General features: G+C 48.5%; 1 protein-coding gene and 1 non-coding gene across 4 annotated transcripts in view; both read right to left on the bottom strand.

Annotated features, from left to right (window-relative positions):
• LOC102414386 (transmembrane protein 101) overlaps positions 1–23898 on the bottom strand; it is a 51930-nt gene that overhangs the window by 10841 nt on the left and 17191 nt on the right. Inside the window, exon 1 of one of the 3 annotated variants that reach the window (XM_044938902.1) lies at positions 8163–8209. The exons of the other annotated variants lie outside the window; for them this stretch is intronic. The gene's annotated coding sequence lies outside the window, so the exon portion shown is untranslated. Of the gene's footprint in view, positions 1–8162; positions 8210–23898 lie in introns of those variants that run through there. 3 annotated transcript variants of the gene reach the window in all.
• On the bottom strand, positions 466–3580 carry LOC102413729. The gene is made up of 2 exons (XR_006549430.2): positions 1583–3580; positions 466–682 (listed from the first exon to the last, which is right to left on the bottom strand). It is a non-coding gene; the product is annotated as an uncharacterized LOC102413729 (transcript).

The raw sequence follows: 23898 nt of genomic DNA, 5'->3' as shown, positions 1-23898 counted from the left end.
ACTTCCAACACCCCTATTGCCTGGGCAGGGGTAATCTGGGGTGTTGGTACCAAGCCCATTCTCCAGACACTTCCCTCTTTGGGGGATGGCGCAGCTCTGTCCCCAGCTACTCTCCTGGGCTGCCTAGCCTGCTCCTTTTCACACCCTTCACCCTCCAGCAGCAATTCTTCCTGCTCCTTCCTAACCCTTTGGAAGAACTTTCAACCTGCCCCCACCCCACCTGACTAGAGCGCCAGAGGACCCTTGTCTGGGTGCCATGCACTCCCCTTGCAAGGCGGTAGCATTTTCTCTTAGCTCAGAGCAGAGAGAGACCCAGCCTGAACTCTGCCCCAGCCCTGACCTCCAGCTCCTTTTGTCTTAGGCATCATCTTCTACCCTCTCAACTCTATCCTCCCCTCCACACTACAACTCCCACCTGGATGCCACCTCCACGAAGGATTAGGTAAAGCAAATAGATAAGCACACTTTCCATTTCAAAGAAATTTGCACTTTATTTAGGGAACAAGGAAGGACCATTCACAGCCCTCCAGCCCAAGGGAAGGGACACACTCCTCAGACACAGCAAGCCTGGAGAAGAATCCAGGTTCCGGGGTCAAGAGCAAACATGGAAATGGGGTCGGTGTCTTAGCATATTTCTCTCTGGAGGCCGTGGCGGTCTTCACCACAGTTAGGCTGCTCTGGCCTGCAGGAGGGAAAGGAAAGGAACCAAGCTCGGCGTCGGATCTGGGTAGATGAGACTGGGGGAAAGTACTAGGTGGCGGGGCTAGGGTGGCAGGAGGATCAGGCCGCGCTCCAGGGGATAGCCATGTGGCGGGGCACTTTTACCGCTACTTGACTGAGCGATTTCCGCGATCACTGATCCATTTGGAGAGGAAAGCTTCTAAGAGTTTAGGATTCGCAAGTCTGTGGGGCGGGGCCAGAGAAGGGCGAGGTCATGAGTGATCACGTCCCTGTCTTAGACCCTGCCCCGCCCACCCCGCGCACTCGCTCACGCTACCGATTGGCCAGCTTGGCATAGTGGCTCAGCGAGAAATGGTGGTGGTGCTTATCCGGTGAGGCTTTTTCATCTGAAGGCTGGGGTTTGGAGTCAACCAGTTCTCCCAGGCAGACAAGCAGGGCCAGCAGCACTGTGGCCATGGCGGGCCACGATCTGCGCCCCACCATCATCTGGAGAGGGGCACTAGATTCAGCTAGAGCAACTACTCCTGAGGCGGGAGTCTGAGGCTGCCATCTGGTCCAAGCTTCAGCGACCTGTCTGGTCGCGCTGGTTCCCGACCAAGGCTTAGCCACCTGCTGGCTGTGTGTTCTCAGGCACTGCACCATCTCTGGCCTCAGTTTCCTCATCTGTTAAAAGGGCATAAGCCCTGCCTGCCTCCACCATGTTTACCCAGAAGGGCAGATGGAGGAAAAAGACTATGCTGGCAGCAGGGACTCCCCGGCTTTTCTCCTTCCCACTTCCACTGACCCCCTTCCAAACCAGCTTCTCACCACTCAGTCCGTTTCCACCTTGCTAGCCTCAGTTTCCCCACGAACTAGCCTGGGATCCCCCGACCAGACCATTGCTGGATCCCAGGCCACTCACAGCGACAGCTCCAGAGGCAGAGTGGTCAGGAGATAGAAGGCCAGAGGAGTCCGAAGGGCTGGACTTCTACAGGTGGGGCTGTGGCCTTCTCAGCTCAGTGCGTTCTGTGTGGGGCTTATATCCTGGTCTGAAAGGGGAGGGGAGTTGAAGGGAGGGGGCTCTTCCTCTTTCCTCCCCCGACCCCACAGCAGATCGCTGTGATTATACTCAGACGGTACATGATATCTCCACCTCCAAGGAGCCGAGGAGGGAGCCCCCACACTTGTACTCAGGGTACCTCTGGACAGGATGCCTAGTCAGAACCCCATCTTCACCCTACAGCCCTCCCCCAGCAGGTGTAGCCTCCTGAGGAAGTGAACCATTCGGTCTAGATTCCTGGGAAGACCCCTAGGACCAGGGTTGACATTCTGTCTTTTCTAGCCTGTCCATGGTGGGGGAGAGGAGATGCAGGCAGGAGGCCAGAATATTTTTTCCAGTCTGTGGGACCTGTAGCTGCACCTTCCAAAAGCCAGTCTTTTCAGCCCCTGCTTCATAATATGTTGGAGGAGAACTGAGGAGTGACAAGACCTGTGGGGGAAAAATCTCTCTCCACTGGAGGCAGGATGGGAGCAATAACCTTGGCTCTTGACCTGCTGTCTGTGAAGTCTTGGAGGAGGGACCCCTCTGGACACTCCACTATGTCTCCCTCTGTTCAAGAGTTGGGAGAGGGGTGGGAGGAGGCCAAGGTCAGTCCCCTCCCCAGAAGCAGCTGAGTCAGCCACCTGTACACCCAGCCTGACACATACACATTCAGGTCCAGCAGGCCTGGTATACAGACCCCTTGCAAGGCAATGTGCCCCCATTTCCATCCAGGGGTCACTTGGGCACTGATGTCTTACAGGACTGAGTGATGCCAGGAATGCCCAACAACATGCCACCATCCCTAGCCCGTTACAATCTCCACTGGGCTCAGGGTCAAAGATCCCCAGCAAGGGAAAGACTCCTGTTTGTTAAGCACCTACTGTGTACTGGGCAGTACATGATTTCAGGCACAACAACACAATGAGCTGAGTTTCTCCCCACATTCCAGATGAGGAAACTAAGGCTCTGAGAGGTAAGGAAGCAACAGCCAAGGTCACCCAGGATACAAAGCAGAGAAAAGGGCTGAGGCTGACCCCAGGGAGAGGCCCACCCAATCATGATGGACAGAAAGGCTTACTATCTTGTATAACCATGGGGCTTAGGAGTCAGGTATGGGAGTAGAATTAGGGAAGCTAAGGAAGTATGGGGTCTACCAACCCCATCCAACCCACCTGCCCATACCACTAAAAGAGAGGAAAAGAGCCAGACTGCCACTCCACAATTACAGGACCAACCTATTGATTCATTAATCACCACTACCTCATTGAAGAGTATTAACTTTCTGATTAGTGGACAGGATGTCCTAGCCCTTGATCAATGGGCTCAGCTGTCCCCCACACACTCTCAACGCCACCATTGACCCATGATTCAGTCACTATGAGATATGTCTGGAGGATGGGGGACTGACATCTGTGAGTGGAGAAACTTCCAAATGGTTGTTATTATAGACTTGTATCCAGCACCTGCCTCCAACTTGTCCTCAAAGGGAAGTAGGGACAGAATCACTAGGGTTCCCTTGATCCCCATTTTCAGAACACCTAGCAAGGCCACCTTAGGGGTCAAGGAGGCCATGGTCTTAGACCCCAGTTGACCATTGCTCTTGCCCAGTGGACTCAAGGGCTACTCATCAGGAGAGGGTAGTCCATGCCATCCCTGCCCTAAGTCTTAATTTTGTATATTCCACCACCTGCCCACCCTCCCCTATCTCCCCGACTCTCTGAAATCCCAACCATTGAGCAGCACTAGTCTGCTACCGTCCACCCTCAGGTAGGACCTCATGCCCAAGGATCTAAACACAGCAAATGGCCATGCAGCAAGAGTGACCAATCCTCACTCAATGAGCACCTATTGGGCCCCTACTCTGTGCCAGACACTCTTCTAAGCACCCAGGACTGAGCAGTGAATGAACAGGCAAATCCATACTCTCTTGGAGTTTGCATTCTAGTGGCAGGTATCACCTATATGGCACTTGCCATCTGCACTTGACATTTACCTCTTCAAGGATTTAAATCATGTACTGCTGCAGCTGCTGACCTTCAACACCCCCCAGAAAGGAATTAAGGGTGGAGCAGATATGAGGCACTCTGTACTCTGGGAAAATCTGGCAGAACAGATCTTCAGATAGTTAGATATTTTCAGGAGCCGATTTTATGAGTCCAATTCTCCTATCTCCTTATATCTAGAAAAGCACGAAAAATCCTTCATGGTGACAACTGAGTCTTGTGACTAACAGAAACCTTCTGAAAAAAAATATGTGCTTGATCATATCTACTCCCTTTTTACCAAAATCACATACTTACTGACCTTCCCCTCCTACCTCTTTGGAGCAGTTTCTAAGAGCTACCTGAAATGTTGCCTCCCAGGCTATAGTCTTCATTTTGCCCCAGTATAAGGTAACTTGCAAATCTCATGTTGTGCATTTTTTAAAAGTTAGCCCAGGAAATGAATAAACAAGAAATCATGTATTAATAGTATGTCTGATTTCAATAAGTGCTATAAAGTAATTAGCCTCCAATTAAAATAAATTTTAAAAAGAGAGAGAGAGAAAATAAGTACTATAGAAAAAAATCCAGGTAAGGATAGAGTGCTGGGTGCAGGGGACTTGTTTTATGTTGGATGGTCAGGGAAGACCTCACCATAAGATGGCATTTGAAGGATGTAAGGAAGCAAACCATGAGTCTATCTTAGGAGGAATGTTCTAGGTGGGGGAAAGAGCAAGTGCAAAGGCCCCGAGGTTGAAGTCAGGTTGACAGTTTGAGGACTGGTGAGAAAGCCTGTAGGGCTGGAGTAGAATGAGCAATGAGAAGAGTCAGAAGGAGCTGAGCTAGGGAGGCTATTTCAGATCTTGTATCTGTGATTCCTGAAGTTTCACGTGGAACTGGCACATCATGGGCATCTAGGAAATGGTCATTGAATCAATCAGTGATTCAATTGGTTAAGATGAATGCACGCTCAGTCGCTTCCCTCATGTCTGATTCTTTGCGACCTATGGACTGTAGCCTGCCAAGCTCCTCTGTCAGTAGGATTCCCCAGGCAAGAATACTGGAGTGGGTTGCCATGCCCTCCTCCAGGGGATCTTCCCAACCCAAGGATCGAACCAACGTCTCCTGCGGCTCCTGCATTCCCGGCAGATTCATTACTGCTGAACCACCAGGGAAGCCCATTAGTTAAGATAGAGCTGCCTTATAGAGACCAAATAACTGTAGCTTAAATACCACCGAGGTTTATTTCTCTCTGACATAAGAATCCAAGCTGTACACCTGAAACTAACACATCATTGTAAATCAACTATGAAGTGAAGCAAAGTGAAAGTCACTCAGTTGTGTCCGACTCTTTGTGACCCCATGGACTATACAGTCCAGGGAGTTCTCCAGGCCAGAATACTGGAGTGAGTAGCCTTTCCCTTCTCCAGGGGATCTTCCCAATCCAGGGACTAAACCAGGTCTCCTGCCTTGCAGGCAGATTCTTTTACCAGCTGAGCCACCAGGGAAGCCCAAGAACACTGGAGTGGGTAGCCTATCCCTTCCCCAGAGGATCTTCCCAACCCAGGAACTGAACCAGGGTTTCAGGTGGATTCTTTACCAGCTGAGCTACCAGGGAAGCCTTGCCTTAATAGAGACCAAATAACAGTAGCTTAAATACCACCAAGGTTTATTTTTCTCTTTCATAAGAATCCAAGCTGTACACCTGAAACTAACACATCATTGTAAATCAACTCTACCTTAATTTTAAAAAAAAAGAAGAAGAAGAAGAATTTAAAGTCTTTCCTGACCTACAGGATATACCAAAACATGTTCACAGACTACAGTTTGCTGACCCTCGGTGTGAAAAAACAGGACTCTCTCTGTACTGAGTTGTCTGTTTACCAAGAGTAAGCCGGGTGTGTTCTCTTGCTGTTTACTGTACTGAGTTGTCTGTTTACCAAGAGTAAGCCGGGTGTGTTCTCTTGCTGTTTATACCAGGTATACTTTCACTGATACCATATAACAGTGTAATCTATTACTACACACACCAATGAAATGTGAGTGCATAAACAATCAGTTCCTAGAAAACTAAATTGAATGCTTTGGAAAGACTCAACAAAGGGAATGACTGAAATGGGAGATTAGGTGTGAAAGATGACTGTAAAATAGGGAAAGTCCTAACAAACCAAGGTAATTCTGTGTGGGAGAATTTCACACGGGTCTTTAAATTCTCAGCCCATTTAGTGAAACAGGAAATAGTAATGGTGGATTGTGGGGCTGTCAGTGTGATTTATGTAGGAAAGACAAGGGGAGCTCGAGTCAGGAGATCCAGAGAGAGGTGGGTACCTGAATGCACATGATATGTTTGAAGTCCAAAGGAAATGAATAAGGCATGTTTGCATCTCTTTTACTGATTGCCCAACTTTAACTGAGTTTTTCAAACCCAGGGTCCCAGTCTTGCTTATCTTCAAACAAGAACTTCTCCAGTATGTTATCCACTTTCTATCTATAGTTTGCCAACAAAGGTCCATCTAGTCAAAGCTATGGTTTTTCCAGTAGTCATGTGTGGATGTGAGAGTTGGACCATAAAGAAAGCTGAGCACCAAAGGATTGATGCTTTTGAACTGTGGTGTTGGAGAAGACTCTTAAGAGTCCCTTGGACTGCAAGGCGATCCAACCAGCCCATCCTAAAGGAAATCAATCTTGAATATTCATTGGAAGGACTGATGCTGAAGCTGAAATTCCAAAACTTTGGCCACCTGATGCAAAGAACTGACTCACTGGAAAAGATTCTGATGCTGGGAAAGATTGAAGACAGGAAGAGAAAGGGATAAGAGAGGATGGGATGGTTGGATGGCATCACCGACTCAATGGACATGAGTTTGAGCAAGTTCTGGGAGTTGGTGATGGACAGGGAAGCCTGTTGTGCTGCAGTCCATGGGGTGACAAAGAGCCCAACACAAATGAGTGACTGAACTGACTGATCTATAGCTTTGAATGTTCTTATAGGGTGTATATACATTACTTTAATAATTTAAATCACAGTTACATTTTTTTTAACTAAAAAACTTTTTAAATGCTGGCCTGTGTCATGAATCCTGGAACAAGATAATGTAAGGAGCCCCGGGCTCCAGCCCCGCCCCACCCCCCGGGTCCCTGTGTGCATCCCTACCATGGAAGCACTCCTGTTCTTAGGAATGAGCCTCCTGTCTGAGTCTGAAACTCCTCAGGGGCCAACAGTCACAGGAAACTTGTGCTGCTGGTGCAGAAACTCACGTCCTAAAAACGGTGTGAACTGAAGGACAGTCAGCTCCCTGATCGCCCAGCATTTTCAGACCTTGTATCTGTGATTAACGATGTTTCACATGGGCTGGTATATCGTTGGCACTAGGAAATGGTCATTGAATCAATCAACAGTGAACACATTAATTAAGATATAGCTGCCTTAATAGAGATCAAATAGCAGTAGCTTAAATACCACCAAAGTTTAATTTTCTCTCACATAAGTGTTCACACTGGCAGATAGTCCAAAGGGTGGATGCCTCTGATCCACAAGGAGCCCAGACTCCTTCTTTCTTGTTACCCCAAGACTGTTGCACCCATCTGCATGGTTGAAGAACATTCATCCCCCCACATCCCCATTCTAGCTCATGGAAATGAGAAAAGAGGAAGTAGAAGGCAAGCATTTTCCTTTTAAAAATTTGATGGGAAAGCTGCACATCTCCCTTCTGCCCCTACCCCAGTGGTCAGAACTTGGTTGCATCCACCCCAAGCTGGGAGGGAGACTGGGGTATATAGTTCCCACTATAAGGATATCATCTACCCCTATGGTTTTAACCACCTCTGGGATGTTTTCAGTACCAACAACCAATTCTCTGATTCTCCTGACACTCACTGGATGTTCAACAATTCGATTCGATCCTGACAGTAACAAACCTGAAGTTAACACAGACCCAGAACTCACGAGCTCCATCCCACAAGAATGTCCTCCCCATACCCCTTGAGAACCATCACAAGTCTTGGGCCTCCTGTACTTCTGGCTAACTGGTTGTAAATTGAGAATTCCCTCACCCCCTCCTCAGGTTTGATAATTTGGTAAAAGAGCTCAAAGAACTTGAGAACACACTTTACTTCTACATACTGATTTATTATAAAGGACGTTATAAAGAACACAGATAAAGAGGTACACAGGGCGAGGTCTGGCATGTCCCAAGTGCAAGAGATTTTGTTCTATGGAGTTGGGGTGTGCCACCCTCCTGGCACATGGATGCTGTCATCAACTCGGAACCTCTCCAAACCCCATAATTTAGGGAGTTAGGAGAAGCCAATGGCAACCCACTCCAGTACTCTTGCCTGGAAAATCCCATGGATGGAGGAGCCTGGTGAGCTGCAGTCCATGGGGTCGCGAAGAGTCGGACACGACTGAACGACTTGACTTTCAATTTTCACTTTCATGCATTGGACAAGGAAATGGCAACCCACTCCGGTGTTCTTACCTGGAGAATCCCAGGGACAGGGGAGCCTGGTGGGCTGCCGTCTCTCGGGTCGCACAGAGTCGAACACGACTGAAGCGACTTAGCAGCAGCAGCAGCAGCAGTGACCACATTAAAAGTCGGGGGGCCTTTGGTGGGTGATGAGGTCATGAGTCATGAGGGTGGAGCTCTTATAAATGGGATTAGTGCCGTTATAAAAGCAACTCCAAAGAGCTCCCTCCCCTCTCTGCCATGTGAGGACTCAGTGAGAAGGCAGCCTTCTTTGAACTAGGAAGGGGGCCCTCACCAAAGACTGAATTTGTAAGTGCCTTGATCTTGGACTTTTCAGTCTCTAGAACCATGAGAAATTTAAAAAAAAAAAAATTTCTTTTTGGCTGCATTGTATAGCATGTGAAGTCTTGTTCCCCCACCAGGGATCAAACCTATACCCCCTGCAGTAGAAGCACAGAGTCTGAACCACTGGACCGCCAGGGAAGTCCCTACATTTTGCTTTTTAAGCCACTAAGTTTGCAGTAATATGTTACAGTAGGCTGAACCAACTAAGATGCTATTTGAATGTTGGTCCCATGAGGAAAGAGGTTTGTCTGTTTTCTTCAGAGACATATGTGTATCTAGAGTAGGGTCTGCCACATAGTGGGGGTCTAGCAATACTTGAATGAATGAATTCACATCCTTACTTTCAGTGGCAGCACAGTTTCCACAAAATCACACGTATAAATGTGTATACACCCATACATGAGTTGCTCGGGGCCCCTCCCTGTGATCCTCACAGCATAGCCCTCCACACCCCGCATCAGGAGGACAGAGGTATCTGTCCATCTGGACCCTCGACCGTGGGCACCTTACATGCAATGCCTTTGACTTATTCCTCTCCATCCTGGCCACAGCCCAGTGCCAGGTCAGGGAAAAGCCTCAGTAAATGTATGTCAGATGAAGACATGAATGAGTCCCCATTTCACAAAGATATGAGACACGTGGAAGTTAGCTGACTTGCATTACCTGAGGTCACCTAATCTTAACCACTGACCCTGGGCTCCCTCTTCCTGTGCAGATAGGGTGGGATGTGCTCTTTGACTCTTCCTGGTGACCCCCAGTTCTCTTCTTCATGAGTCAGAGAACTCCTGACTTAGCTGTCACCTGGTCATCCAGAACAGAACAGTCTCAGCCTCATTTGCAGTTAGTTTTATACATGTAAACTAGTTCTGGCCAAACAATTGCAAATGGAAGTGCTTATTATAATTATAATTTCCAGGAAGTTTCTTTAAAGACATTTTAAGGCACCATAACGACATGGGTTTTAGGGGGTTTTTTGATTTTTGTTTTTTTCCTGCTTCTTCCTCTTTCCTGTTTGCTGGAGGAAGACCTAATGGTTGGAGCTCAATCAGCCATAATGAACCATGAGGCAGGTGACACATGAGGTGGACAGAAAGAAAAGTTTAAAGTACCCTGGGTCCCTGACAACTCACTGTCACACCACTTGGGTTTCCAACCTCTGGGGTTTTTATATGAGAGAATAAAACCCTGTGTACTTATGGCAGTCATTTTCAAAGTGCGGTTTCCAGATAATAGCAACATTATCACCTGGCAACTTGTTAAAACTATAGTCTCAAGGCCCATCCTAGACCTACTGAATCAGAATCTTAGGATGGGGTCCAGAAATATGATTTTTTCTTTTAAAATCTCACACTGTTTATTTTATTGTTTTAACTTTTTTTTTTTTAATTGAGACATAGTTGATTTACAATAGGTAATCTGTGTTTCAACAAATCCTCCATGTGATTCTGATGCATGCTCTAGTTTAAGGACCACTGGTTTAAGGCATTGTTGATTTAAGTTTATCTTTACTCAAAGTGAACCTAATTCCAACTGATAAAACATCAAATGGGAAATAAGACTTCCAGGCAAGGACTGCACTTGCCTATACAGCATCTTTGTGAAAAACAAATTTAAAGCATTCCTTCCTCTAACAAAAAAAATTTAATATATTTGGATATAATTATATGACCTGGGCAACCAGAAGCAGGCTGGTCCTGGAGGAAATGAGAATGTGGGCATCTAAATGAAGTCCAAGAGTAGAAAAGGGCGAGAGGATGGGGGTGGGGACAGAGCAGAGAGAGTTCAATCAGTGGTGTAGAGCTGAAATTCATCCAAACAGGAGCTCCATAAATGTTAAAAAAAAAAATCCACTTTTTATTTGAGAATAGTACCCACACATTAATATGCACAAATTGTAAATGTTCACTTCAATGTGTTTTATTTATTTATTTATTTATTTGTCTGTGCCAGGTCTTAGTTTCAGCATGTGGGATCTCCTGTGGAATCTAGTTCCCTGAACAGAGATTGAAGCTGGGGCCCCTGCATTGGGACCTCAGAGTCTTAGCCACTGGGCCACTAGGGAGGTCCCTCGGTGGGTTTTCACCACTGTAACTTTCACCAGTGTCACTTGCACCCAGCACAAGAGACAGCACATTACCATTGCCCCCCCAGAAGTCCTACTAGCGCCCCTCCCATCACGTCCCTGCCTAGTCACTTTACCTCTTACACAGCAACAGAATCACATAGGTATTCTTTTATGTCCAGCTTCTTTCACTAAACATTATGCGTGTGACATTCATTCTTGTGTGTAATTAGTTTGTTCATTCTCATCTCTATATAATATTCTGTGAATATTGTGTGAATATGTCACAATTTATTTCTTCATTCTACTGCTGATGGGTATTTGAGTAGTTTCGAGTTTGAGGACATTATGAAAACTGAGGTTATGAACACATCCTTGGAACGGTCTTTGGGTGACTGTGTACACACATTTCTTTTTTTAATTTATTTTTGGCTGTGCTGGGTCTTCGTTGTTGCACACAGGCTTTCTGTAGTTGCAGTGAGCGGGGCTACTCTCTAGCTGTGAAACAAGTGACCTAGGGTGGGCAGGATCCAACTGTTGTGGCACACAGGCTCTAGAGCACAGGCTCAGTGGTTGTGGTGCGTGGGCTTAGTTGCTCTCTGGCATGTGGAATCTCCCCAGACCAGGGATCAAACCTGTGTCCTCTGCATTGGCGGGCAGACTCTTAACCACTGGACTACAAGGGAAGTCCTGTGTGTACACATTTCTGTTGAGTGTATATCCTTAGGAGTAGAACTGCTGGATTATAGGGTGCATATGTTAAGCTTTAGTAGATAGGGAAGACAAACAGTTTTGCCAAAATGGCTGTACCAGTTTATGCTCCCACCAGCAGGAAAAGAGTCCTGGTTCCTCCACATCCCTGTCAGTACATAGCATTTTGGCCATTCTGATGGATGTGTAGTAGTAGTTCATTGTGGTATTAACTTGCATTTGCCTTTGACTGTGTGGATCACAATAAACTGTGGAAAATTCTGAAAGAGATGGGATACCAGACCACCTGACCTGCCTCTTGAGAAACCTATATGCAGGTCAGGAAGCAACAGTTAGAACTGGACATGGAACAACAGACTGGTTCCAAATAGGAAAAGGAGTACCTCAAGGCTGTATATTGTCACCCTGCTTATTTAACTTACATGCAGAGTACATCATGAGAAACACTGGACTGGGAGAAACACAAGTTGGAATCAAGATTGCCAGGAGAAATATCAATAACCTCAGATATGCAGATGACACCACCCTTATGGCAGAAAGTGAAGAGGAACTCAAAAGCCTCTTGATGAAAGTGAAAGTGGAGAGTGAAAAAGTTGGCTTAAAGCTCAACATGGCATCTGATCCCATCACTTCATGGGAAATAGATGGGGAAACAGTGGAAACAGTGTCAGACTTTATTTTTTTGGGCTCAAAAATCACTGCAGGTGGTGACTGCAGCCATGAAATTAAAAGACACTTACTCCTTGGAAGGAAAGTTATGACCAACCTAGATAGCATATTCAAAAGCAGAGACATTACTTTGCCAACAAAGGTTCGTCTAGTCAAGGCTATGGTTTTTCCAGTGGTCATGTATGGATGTGAGAGTTGGACTGTGAAGAAAGCTGAGTGCCGAAGAATTGATGCTTTTGAACTGTGGTGTTGGAGAAGACTCTTGAGAGTCCCTTGGAGTGCAAGGAGATCCAAACAGTCCATTCTAAAGGAGATCAGTCCTGGGTGTTCACTGGAAGGACTGATGCTGAAGCTGAAACTCCAATACTTTGGCCACCTCATGCGAAAAGTTGACTCATTGGAAAAGACCCTGATACTGGAAGGGATTGGGAGCAGGAGGAGAAGGTGACGACAGAGGATGAGATGGCTGGATGGCATCACTGACTCGATGGACATGAGTTTGAGTAAACTCCGGGAGTTGGTGATGGACAGGGAGGCCTGGCGTGCTGCGATTCATGGGGTCGCAAAGAGTCGGACATGACTGAGCGACTGAACTGAATGACTAATAAGGTCTTCCCCTGTGGCTCAGTGGTAAAGAATCAGCCTGCCAGTGCAGAAGACTCCAGTTCGATGCCTGAGTCAGGAAGATTCCCCTGGAAAATGAAACAACAACCCACTCCAATATTCTTGCCTGGGAACTCCCATGGACAGAGGAGCCTGGCGGGCTACAATCCATGGGCCACAAAGAGTCGGGCACTACTTAGCAACTAAGTGACCACAACAACAATCACTAATAAAGTTGAACATCTTTTCGTATGTTTATTGACTTCTTTTGTGAAATTCCTGTTCACACCTTCTATCCAATTTTTTAAATCAAGTTGTCTTTTTCTTATTGATTTGTACAAGTTCTTTATATATGTTTGGATATGAGTCCTGTACAAATCTCTTATTCCACTCTGTGGCCTGCTTTTCCACTCTCTTAGTGGTATGATCACTACAGTCCAATGTTATCAATTTCCCTAAACATTTTAAGTCGGCAGTCAAAGAACATATGCATTCACTGCATAGACACACCTCCAGCTCTGTCTAGCTCTGCCTGGGCAGGGACGGGGTCTCCAGAACCCCAGAGGATGGAAGCTCTAGCCACATGCACACTTGAACCCACTTTCTCACCCACACGCATTTCCCCAACCCTGAATCTGAATGGCAGGTCAACACTAACTGGCAAGCATCCCCACTTCAGAGTGAATGGGCTGAGAATTACATCTCAGAGTGGCAGGCTGTCAGAAAAGGCCAGAAGACTCTGGAGCACAGATTGGATGGGGTCAAAGCACTTGTGCATGTGCGAGCCATTACTGTGTTCTCCCACGCATATACATGGCCCTGGGAACCTGTGTGGCCTCCCCTCCGGATCAAGGACTCATGGGAGGCTGCCGCATGCTCATATACACCACTCTATGTCTACAATGTGAACGGTGCCCCTGAGAGTCAGTGCTGTTGTGCAGTGCACAACCTGGATCCTAGTACTTGGCGGTCTTGCTTTCAAGCAGGAATAGAGCAAAATCAGAGAAAGTTTGAGCCATGGCTCAAGCCAAAGTAAGGAAATACAAAGACAGACTTAAGCATGTGGCAGGCTCCTGTGTCTGCTCAGACATGACTGGACAGAATTGGACCATCTTTCAACCTAATCAGATGTCAGTAAGGCTCTGTTGCTGTTGTTTAGTCGCCAAGCTGTGTCCAGCTCTTTTGGCCAGCTTGGACCAAACTGGATTCTGTACTCAACTGGGAATCTGGGCCATATGCCTATGACCCATCTATGTTTGGCAGGTTTCCCTGGTCTGGGGCAGCTGCTCATTTTGTTCTAGATAAGATGGTTTCTCCCACAGACAACCCTGGGCAGGGGGTGCCCTAAGGAGGAAGAAGAGGGTGGTGGCCCCAAGTCTGAGGTCCCCAGCAGTATGTTGAGATTCTGAAGGCAGCTTGGAGTGGAAGATGGGGGCCAAAGGAGGGATGTGGGGACAGAGCTGACAGCCCTGGGACAAAGGAGGACGTGAAACTTGGGGGTGACCTTCCAGGGGCTCTCTGGCCCTGACCCCTGCCTGGTGACACCCCCAACTCTGGGGTCTGCTCAGTGTCCCCCAGTCCCAGCCCTGCTGGAACACAGGCAGCCTGAGCCTCCCACTCCTGGAAACCCAGGGGTGTGGGTGCCTGTCCCCAAGGGCAGTAAGGTGAGGCTTGTCAAGGGGCAGTGGACAAGTAGGTCCCCGCGGCCTGGCTGGAGGGGACGTGCTGGATGTGAGCCTGTGCCCTGGGGGCTCACACTCCACAGGAGGCCTACTAGCGCCCACTGCCAACTCCCCCACAAGCTCGGGCACCCAGCTCTCACCCTCAGGGACATGGACACAGCACACATGCTTCCGCTCTGACCCACACACTCCCCACCCCCAACCCCGGGCTCAGGGGGAGACACTCCAGAAACTGACAGCGCCCCGCAGTTTGCCCCATGCCCCTCCACGCTCTCCCATCCCCCACACTGCTCAGCTCCGGCCAGGAAGCCACGGTCGCGCCTGCCCAGGGTCCTGAGCAGCCAGGCGAGCGGCGCCTGTTTGTGCAGCTAAGTGGCATCTGTGTACAGAGCTTCGCGCTTATCTCTCGCAAACACAGCGCCCACTGCCTGCCTGCATTAGGCCCGGGCCAGGAACCCTTCGTCCGGCGCGTTCATCCGGCCATCACTGATAAAGAGCGGGTCGAGTGGAGGGCACCACCCCTCCCTGGCACCCCACGGCCTCCGATCGTCCCGTAGGGCCAGGAAAAGTGACCGGATCTCTATCAGTGGAGCTCCAACCCCTGGGAGGCCCGAGCACCTCCAGCGCCTCCCCCGCAGCTGCCCCATACCTGCTCGGTCAGCCCTGATCCCTTCCTCTCCAGACAGCTGGGACTGTGGCCATCAGGCTGGCTGCCCCTTGGACGCCTGTCTGTGCTGGCCTCCTTCCCCTTGTGGTACCCATATCTTGACCTGGATTCTCAATGAAAGGGAGCAGGAGACTCAACAAGAATTCCTAAAAATTACCCCCCCACACCCCCAACACCCCACTGCTGCTGCTGCTGCTCCAACTACTACTACTACTACTAAATAATATCATCATCAGAATAATATCTAATGTGACCAAAGCTTCACTGGGGCACAGGGCTGCCTGAGAAGCATCACTATCATCTGATCTCATCTTCCCAGCCACTGTCCAACAATTGAGTGAGGAAGGCATTGTTATTCACCCCCAGTTTACAGAGGTGGAAGGGTGTCCGTTGTAGCTCAGCTGGTAAAGAATCTGCCTGCAATGCAGGAGACCCTGATTCGATTCCTGGGTCGGAAAGATCTGCTGGAGAAGGGATGGGCTACTCACTCCAGTATTCTCTGGCTTCTCTGGTGGCTCAGCTGGTGAAGAATCTGCCCACAATGTGGGAGACCTGGGTTCGATCCCTGGGTTGGGAAGATCCCCTGGAGAAGGGAACCCACTCCAGTATTCTGGTCTGGAGAATTCGCAAAGAGTGGGACACAACTGAGTGACTTTCACTTCACAGAAGTGGAAACTGCTGACTTAGAAAAGTTGAAAAGCTTAGCACACAGCACTCGAACCTGATGCTGCATGAATCCAGAGCTTGCACCCACCTCACAAGAAACCAGCAGGTTCATCCAGCCTCCTGAGTCTACCGATGGAGAAACTGAGGCACAATGCGGAAGGCAACTCCCAGACAGCCCGTGGTGTGCTACGTCTGTGCCCTGCCCACTGCATTCAGGCCTCAGGCAGCAGGTTGGCTCTGGAGTTGCTGATATTGATCATCTAAGTCTAGATCTGGACCTGCGACATTGTTACATCTCGGTTTTGCTCTTAATTAAATCCAGTCCAGTTAAATAAGTCCATGAAAAAAGTCAGAGACCCCTGTTTTAAACTGTGAGGAAGGGTAATGCACAAATAACTTACAAATGGGAATTGATTCTATTCCACTGTTAATCAAAAAATGCAAATTAAAACAAATCGATGCTTTTTTTCCTATTAAAAATTTTTGGCAAAGTTTTTTTTTTTTTATGATAATGCCCAATGCTGCCCAGGCCACTTGGCAAACACTAGAGATAAGACTACAAGAGAACTTTCAGAAGGCTGGTAACATGTGTATAATCTTTCATCCAGAGTTTCCATGTCTGTGAATGTAACCAATGGATACATCCAGGGATAAGCACCCAGGGATAAACACATCACAGCCGCAATTAACAACAGCACACACACAATAAGGGAATCACAAATTCCCAAAAATGTCCAACAACAGGCAAATTATAGTATGCAGGAAATATGTACCATTAATGGAGCCATTAAAAATTATGTTTTAGAAAAATGTTAAGTGGTATGGAAATGCTTAGGACATGTGCTTAAATGGGGGAAAAGCAGAGTGCAAAAAATCATTCATATAGAATGATTCTGAGTTTGTAAATATGTTATGTATATATATGTGCTTATATATACATAACCTAGGTTCAGGACCTGGGTTGGGAAGATCCCCTGGAGAAGGACATGGCAACTCACTATAGTATTCTTCCTCGGAGAATTCCATGGACAGAGGACCCTGGCAGGCTACAGTCCATGGGGTCGAAAAGAGTTGGACACAACTGAGTGACTAACACATACATATATAATTATAGAAAGAAATGTTTCTATATATCTATTTCTAGGAAGAAATCCTGCAGTGATATACTATACATTAAAATGCTCATATATGTATAAATGATTCACTTTGCTGACAGCTGAAACTAACACAGTATAGTAAGTCAACTATATTCCAATAAAACTTTTTTAAAAATTAAAATTAAAACAAATATTAACAGTAAATATCTCTTGGGATGGAATTATAGATTTTTTTTTCTTTACATTTCTCTACTTTTTCTAGCTTACAATGAATATGTATTTAGAATCAGAAAAGTGCTAATTGAAAAAATTAAAAACAAACGAAATGAGAACAAAAAATGTGGAACTGACCGCCGTCTTCCTGGCCCAGTGTCAAAGTCCAAGCCCCCCTCCCACCTCCTCCAGTCTCTGGTCAGGAATGAGGAGCCTGAGTTAGGACCAGACCCCAGAGGGGCTGTGGTCTCAGCTGGGAAACAGTAGCGACCAGACTCCAGACCGGGGAGGAGGAGAGACCCATGATTCGCCAGGATTAGGTGACAGGGTAGGTACACCCCGAAGGCCCATAGAGAAGTGAGTATCCAGCTCTTTCTCTCCTGAAGACACATGCCCAAGTGTATGTCCAGGAAGAAGGCCTTTTGGGTGACTGAGGAGGAGGCTGGGTGCCCCATCACTCCCCATGGAAGTGATGGGGCATTGTGAACCCCAAGTTTCTATAGCCTTGCAGCCTAAAGGAAAGGGTTATTTGAGGAATATGGTACCAGACAGGCCTAAGCTAGAATCCCAGCTCACAACTCTCTGGTTTTCAGTAAGCCATTTTGCCTCTCTGAGCCTCAGTTTCCTCATCTGTAAATGGGTATGAGAACACCCTTACAAGGATCATTGCAGGGAACACACATAATGGATGTGGTCCCATTATATTTTTCACATAATGGGAAAAAAACAAACAACAAAAAACCACAGAGTAAGTATCTGTTAGCAATACCCGAGGCTGTTGTGCCTGCCCCAGGACTCAGAACCACAGACCACCGTCAGGGCAGCCTGCAAGTTCCCTCCTCCCCACCCGGTCATCTGCTCCGCCAGGGACTCTCACACCCAGCTGTCACAAACTACTTTTTGGATCCCAGCTCTACGTGTGTGTGCTGCTTGCTAAACACTCTGCTCATTGTTTTACCTTTAATCTGCAGAACAGTCCTGTGAGGACTGAGTTATTAGCTCCATTCTACTGATGAGGAAACTGAGGCTCAGAGAGGTGAAGCAACTTGCCCCAGGTCCCTCTCCAAGCAGGTGGCCATGCCAGTCTAGTAGAGCCAGAGCTCATTCCTCTGCTTCAGGCCGCCTCATGGAGCCGGGTGCCAGCGCACTCCTGGACCCCTGCCCCTCTGGTGTCAGCACAATCGTGGGTGACTGAGGCCATGAGGCCGTGTCTCTATTACCTATATTCCCAGACTGGGCAGAGCTCTGCCTTCCTGTGCCCTGATTAATTATACCGAGAGCCTCCTGAGAAAATCAGGCCCTTCTCTCCCACCCCTGCTGCTCTCTGGCTTAATTACTTCTCCTCCTGGCTGTAATGAATGTCTCGGAGCCCCCAGACGGGAAACTTCATCAGGAGTGGCCGCCTCCATAACTCAGCCCTGCCCCCCAGCCCCATCCCTTCAGACCCAGACACAGGCCCAGCCTCTGCCTCTGACCCGCTTCAGCTACAGAGAGCATCTGTGGGAGGGAGACCCCCCCAGCCCCTCCACCTCCCTGTCCCCGATCAAATGCAGACCCGAAAACCAGACACAATGGATCTTCCCCAGGTTGGGGGGAGGTTGGATCCTCAGTGTGCCCCCAAAGAATCTGCCCTCCGGCTTTGGAGCAGATGCTCCGAATGACAGCTCCTCCTGGCCCCCTACCTGCCCACACCCCCCATAGGACCAGCCCGAAGAGGCCAACCTTTCTTCATTCACCCAATATTCCCTGAGCACCTGTTTGGTGCTGATCCCTGTTCCCACCACTGGGAACACGACAAGGAGCAAGGGAGACAAGGTATGTGTGTCCTCTAGGAGCTCACAGTCTAGCAGGAACACAGCCCCAAACCAGCAAACAAACAGATAAATAAAATTATTTCTGAGGAGGTGGAGAGTGGGAGCAGAGAGAGAATGATAGCTTGGGTGGCAGGGAATGGGCAAGGACAGATGACACATACACCTCCTTCCCATCTTGCTTGATCCTTATCCTGGAAGTTCTTACAGCAGTTTGCTCTGCATCTCTCATCCTGTTAGGCTAACATGGTCTTACTGGATTGTCACCTCCGATGACCCAATACTTCAGTCACACACCCACCCCGGCTACCACCTAAAAGAACCACGGGGAGTAGAGGGTGATCTGCGGGAGCCCAGGAGCCACCATGTCAGGAATGAAGACAGGGTTCCCTGCAGCCACCCAACCTCCCCTGTCGGTCTCTTTGCCCTTCCACTGGGGTCCCTGATCCCTGCATCAACCACCAAAATAATTTCCAGATAGATCAGAGAGTTAAATGCAAAAATAGACTGAACCCTAGGAAACCAGGAAGAAACAGGATGATCAGAACTCTTGAGGAAAGAGCTCTTTACGAGCGAACATAAAAGCACTGGAAGAAATCACAGAGAGAAAGGTCAACAGCAGCCGTGCCCATGGAAGCATTAAGCATGTGTGCCTGTCATAAAAGCATAGCCAATATTACGGCTTGGATCACCTCCGTCTGCCAGTCTAACTCCTAATGTGTTCTAGATTCAGCCCTGCAAGGAACTTTCCCTGACCCCCACCCTACTGCTCACCCACTCTGGGTCCCTCTGGATCGGCTGTCACCCCTGGCTGTTCCCTGCACCCCAGCTGCTCGACCCTCTATTAAAGCAAAGATGAAGCTGTGCTGAGAACGGTGGTTTCTACTTTGATCTTCATGGTCTGTGGGCACCTGGATGTCTTCTTGTGTTTGTTTTTATTTTTGATGTTGCTGTTCAGTTGCTAAGTCAGGTCTGACTCTTTGCAACTCCGTGGACTGCAGCATGCCAGGCTTCCCTGTCCATAGGATTCTTCAGGGAAGTCCTAGGACATTATTTATAAGTGTATGTAAATTGGATGCAAATTAGGCATTTAATAATAGAAAGCTGATTAAGTCATAAATGAGAGAATGTTACCCTTGTTGAAGTCTTAAGGAGTCACTACAAGGCACCGTTAGGAAGTGCTATGGGTTGAATTCTGTCCCAAAAAGATATGTTGAAATTCTAACCCTTGTACCTCAGAATGTGGCCTTATTGGATCACATTATAGGATGGTTATCAGTTCAGTTCAGTTCAGTCGCTCAGTCGTGTCCAACTCTTTGCGACCGCATGAACCACAGCACGCCAGGGCTCCCTGTCCATCACCAACTCCCAGAGTCCACCCAAACCCATGTCCATTGAGTCAGTGATGCCATCCAACCATCTCATCCTCTTTCACCCCCTTCTCCTCCTGCCCTGCATCTTTCCCAGCATCAGGGTCTTTTCAAATGAGTCAGCTCTTCACATCAGGTGGCCAAAGTACTGGAGTTTCAGCTTCAATATCAGTCCTTCCAATAAACATCCAGGACTGATCTCCTTTAGGATGGACTGGTTGGATCTCCTTGCAGTCCAAGGGACTCTCAAGAGTCTTCTCCAACACCACAATTCAAAAGCATCAATTCTTTGGTGCTCAGCTTTCTTTATAGTCCAACTCTCACATCCATACATGACCACTGGAAAACCATAGCCTTGACTAGATGGACCTTTGTTGACAAAGTAATGTCTCTGCTTTTTAATATGCTGTCTAGGTTGTTACAGCGGAGAAGGCAATGTCACCCCACTGTAGTATTCTTGCCTGGAAAATCCCATGGACGGAGGAGTCTGGTAGGCTGCAGTCCATGGGATCGCGAAGAGTCGGACATGACTGAGCGACTTCACTTTCACTTTTCACTTTCATGCATCGGAGAAGGAAATGGCAACCCACTCCAGTGTTCTTGCCTGGAGAATCTCAGGGACAGGGGAGCCCGGTGGGCTGCCGTCTATGGGGTAGCACAGAGTCGGACACGACTGAAGCGATTAGCAGCAGCAGCAGCAGCAGGTTGTTATAGAGGTAATTAATTAAGACAAGGTCATACTGGGTAGGGTGGCACTTAATCCAATATGATTGGTGTCCTTATAAGAAGAGGAGAAACACAGGGAGAAAGCAGCCATGTGACCGTGGAATCAGAGATAGGAGGGACACGTCAACAAGGCAAAGAATGTCAAGGATTGCCAGCAAACAGCAAAAGCCAGAAGAGGCAAGGAAGGCTTCTTCCCTACAAGCTTCAGAGAGAGGACAGCCCTGGCAACACCTTGATCTTGGACTTACAGCCATCAATACTGTGAGACAAGAAGTTTCTGCTGTTTTAAATCACCTAGTTTGTGGTACTTTTTAGGGCGATCCTAGCAAATGAATTTGTTGTTGCTGTTCAGACCCTCAGTTGCGTATCACTCTTGGTAACCCTATGGACTGCAGCATGCCAGGCCTCCCTATCCTTCACCATCTCCCAGAGTTTGCTCAAACTATGTCCATTAGGTCAGTGATGCCACTCAACCATTTCATCCTCTGTTGTCTCCTGCCTTCAATCTTTGTCAGCATCAGGGTCTTTTCCAATGAGTCGGCTCTTCCCATCAGATGGCCAAAGTATTGGAGCCTCAGCCTTAGCCTCAGCATCAGTCCTTCCAATGAATCAAATCAGATCAGATTAGATCAGATCAGTCGCTCAGTCGTGTCCGACTCTTTTCGACCCCATGAGTCACAGCACACCAGGCCTCCCTGTCCATCACCAACTCCCGGAGTTCACTCAAACTCACGTCCATCGAGTCAGTGATGCCATCCAGCCATCTCATCCTCTGTCGTCCCCTTCTCCTCCTGCCCCCAATCCCTCCCAGCATCAGAGTCTTTTCCAATGAGTCAACTCTTCGCATGAGGTGGCCAAAGTACTGGAGTTTCAGCTTTAGCATCATTCCTTCCAAAGAACACCCAGAGCTGATCTCCTTCAGAATGGACTGGTTGGATCTCCTTGCAGTCCAAGGGACTCTCAAGAGTCTTCTCCAACACCACAGTTTAAAAGCATCAATTCTTCGGCGCTCAGCCTTCTTCACATTTCAGGATTTATTTCCTTTAGGATTAACTGGTTTGATCTCCTTGCAGTCCAAGGGACTCAAGAGTCTTCTCCAACACCACAGTTCGAAAGCATCAATTCTTCAGTGCTCAGCCTTCTTTATGGTCCAATTCTCACATCCATACATGACTTCTTCCAAGAGCCTGGCTAGGACCCAGCCACTTTTCCTCCTCAAAAGTCCTTCACTGGCTTCTCAGGCTCTTTAATCTGCACCCACAGCACCGGCCTCAACCCACCCTCGAGCTGAGCCCTTCCCTCCCCTTCGAGGGCCCCACCACACTAACAGTCCAGGCGGCAACACGGGTACTTTCCCCAGGGTGTCTCAGTCGACCCGGGCTGAGTTTTTAGGGAAGAGGGCTGGAGTAACTGGATCCGAGAGAGGCGCGCTAAGATGGGGTGGCTCTGGGAAGGTGCTGGCTCGGGGTGGGGATGGCCAGAGCTCGCGGAGAGGGGCGTAAGTCGGGCCACGAAGGACGCCGGGGTCCACCCCCAGACCCACCGCCCAAGGGTGCGCTCCCACTGGCCCCTTGCGCAGATCGCTTTACTGCGGAGATCGCTACACAGGCGGATGGGACGCGGCCAGTCGGAGGCTCACCAGGACCTTGTACCGCGTGGCCGGGCCGGCGTCACCCCCTCGTGGCAACAGTGTGTAATTACAGCCTGCGGGCACACAGGGAAATCCGCGTCCACCGCCCGCTGAGGACGAGACGCGAAGTTTGGGGTGTGGAGCTGTGCCCTGAGTTTCCTGAGTCCGGAAGGCTGACTATTCACCCTTAGGACAGTTTCCTGAAACTTACTGCCCCTTAACCCGCTACCTACACGTTAACCTCACCTCTAGACATGCACATCTCAGGATTAACCCCATGAAATTTCCATTAGTTGACCTTTTTAACGTATAATGAACACACAAAAACATCTCAGTACAAAGGACACGCATGAATTCTGTCCCACATCTCATCTTCATACATGCAACACACACACACACACACACACACACACACACACTCCTGTCTCCTCTGGAGAACATAAGAGCTTTCAGCCAAATGACACAGAAATACCAAGTAGTACCACAATACCTCAGCCCTGAGTGCCACACAATACCTCAGTCCCCGGACACCCATAAGCACACACACAACACCCCTCGGTCCAGCTCCCCAGCCCCGCCCTCTGCACCTCTCCCTCTCCTCCTCCTCAAACTCACTAGGGACCTCCCCAAATCGAAAACCACCACTCCTGACCTCTAGGGACCAGCCTATGTCTCTACAGCATTACTTTTCAGACTTTAATGTCCATAGAGTCCCCTAGGGGTCTCGTTAAACTGCAGATTCTCACTTGGTAGGCCTAGAGTGGACCCCAGATTGGGCATCTCTAACCATCTCCCAGGTGATGCCACGGACCACACTTTGAGTTCTGTGGCCCTGCTTCTTTCTCCAGCCTCATATTCCCCAGGACTTTCATGCTATGGTCTTATCCCATACCCCTTCCCAACTCCCTGCCACCTGACTCCCCACCCTACCTCTCCACCACCCCACTGAACAGTCACCGATGAGTGAAGCCAATGGCCCTTTCTCAGGCTTTGGGACATCTCACAGAGGGCTGCCCCTTCCTTCTTGAAACATGGATTCAGGGTGACTCCTGGTGGGCCTCCTGCCCTGCACCCCCTCTAACCTCTCCTCTTCCTACAGCCCTCCTTGGCAGCTCATGCCCAGGCCCAGGGGCTCATCTATCACCCTCTCCATGCCTCTCCAGCCCTGACCTCTCTCCTGAGTTCCAGGCCCCTTTTCCAATTGTCTGCTAGGAAGCTCTGCCTATGCCCTGAAAGCACCTTACATCCACTTGTCTAAAACTAGCCTCCTAGGATCTCTGTAATAATGGTGGGAATTCCCTGGTGGTCCAGTGGTTAGGACTCTGTGCTTTCACTGCCAATGGCATGGGTTTAGTCACTGGTCAAGGAAATAAGTTCCCCTAAGCTGCAACCTAGATAGCATATTGAAAAGCAGAGTAATTACTTTGCCAACAAATGTCCGTCTAGTCAAGGCTATGGTTCTTCCAGTGGTCATGTATGGATGTGAGAGTTGGACT

The sequence above is a fragment of the Bubalus bubalis genome, chromosome 3 (assembly GCF_019923935.1).
Source record: "Bubalus bubalis isolate 160015118507 breed Murrah chromosome 3, NDDB_SH_1, whole genome shotgun sequence".
NCBI lineage: Eukaryota > Metazoa > Chordata > Mammalia > Artiodactyla > Bovidae > Bubalus > Bubalus bubalis.
Note: the sequence above shows the minus strand (reverse complement) of the source record. Positions and strands in the feature narration are given on the sequence as shown.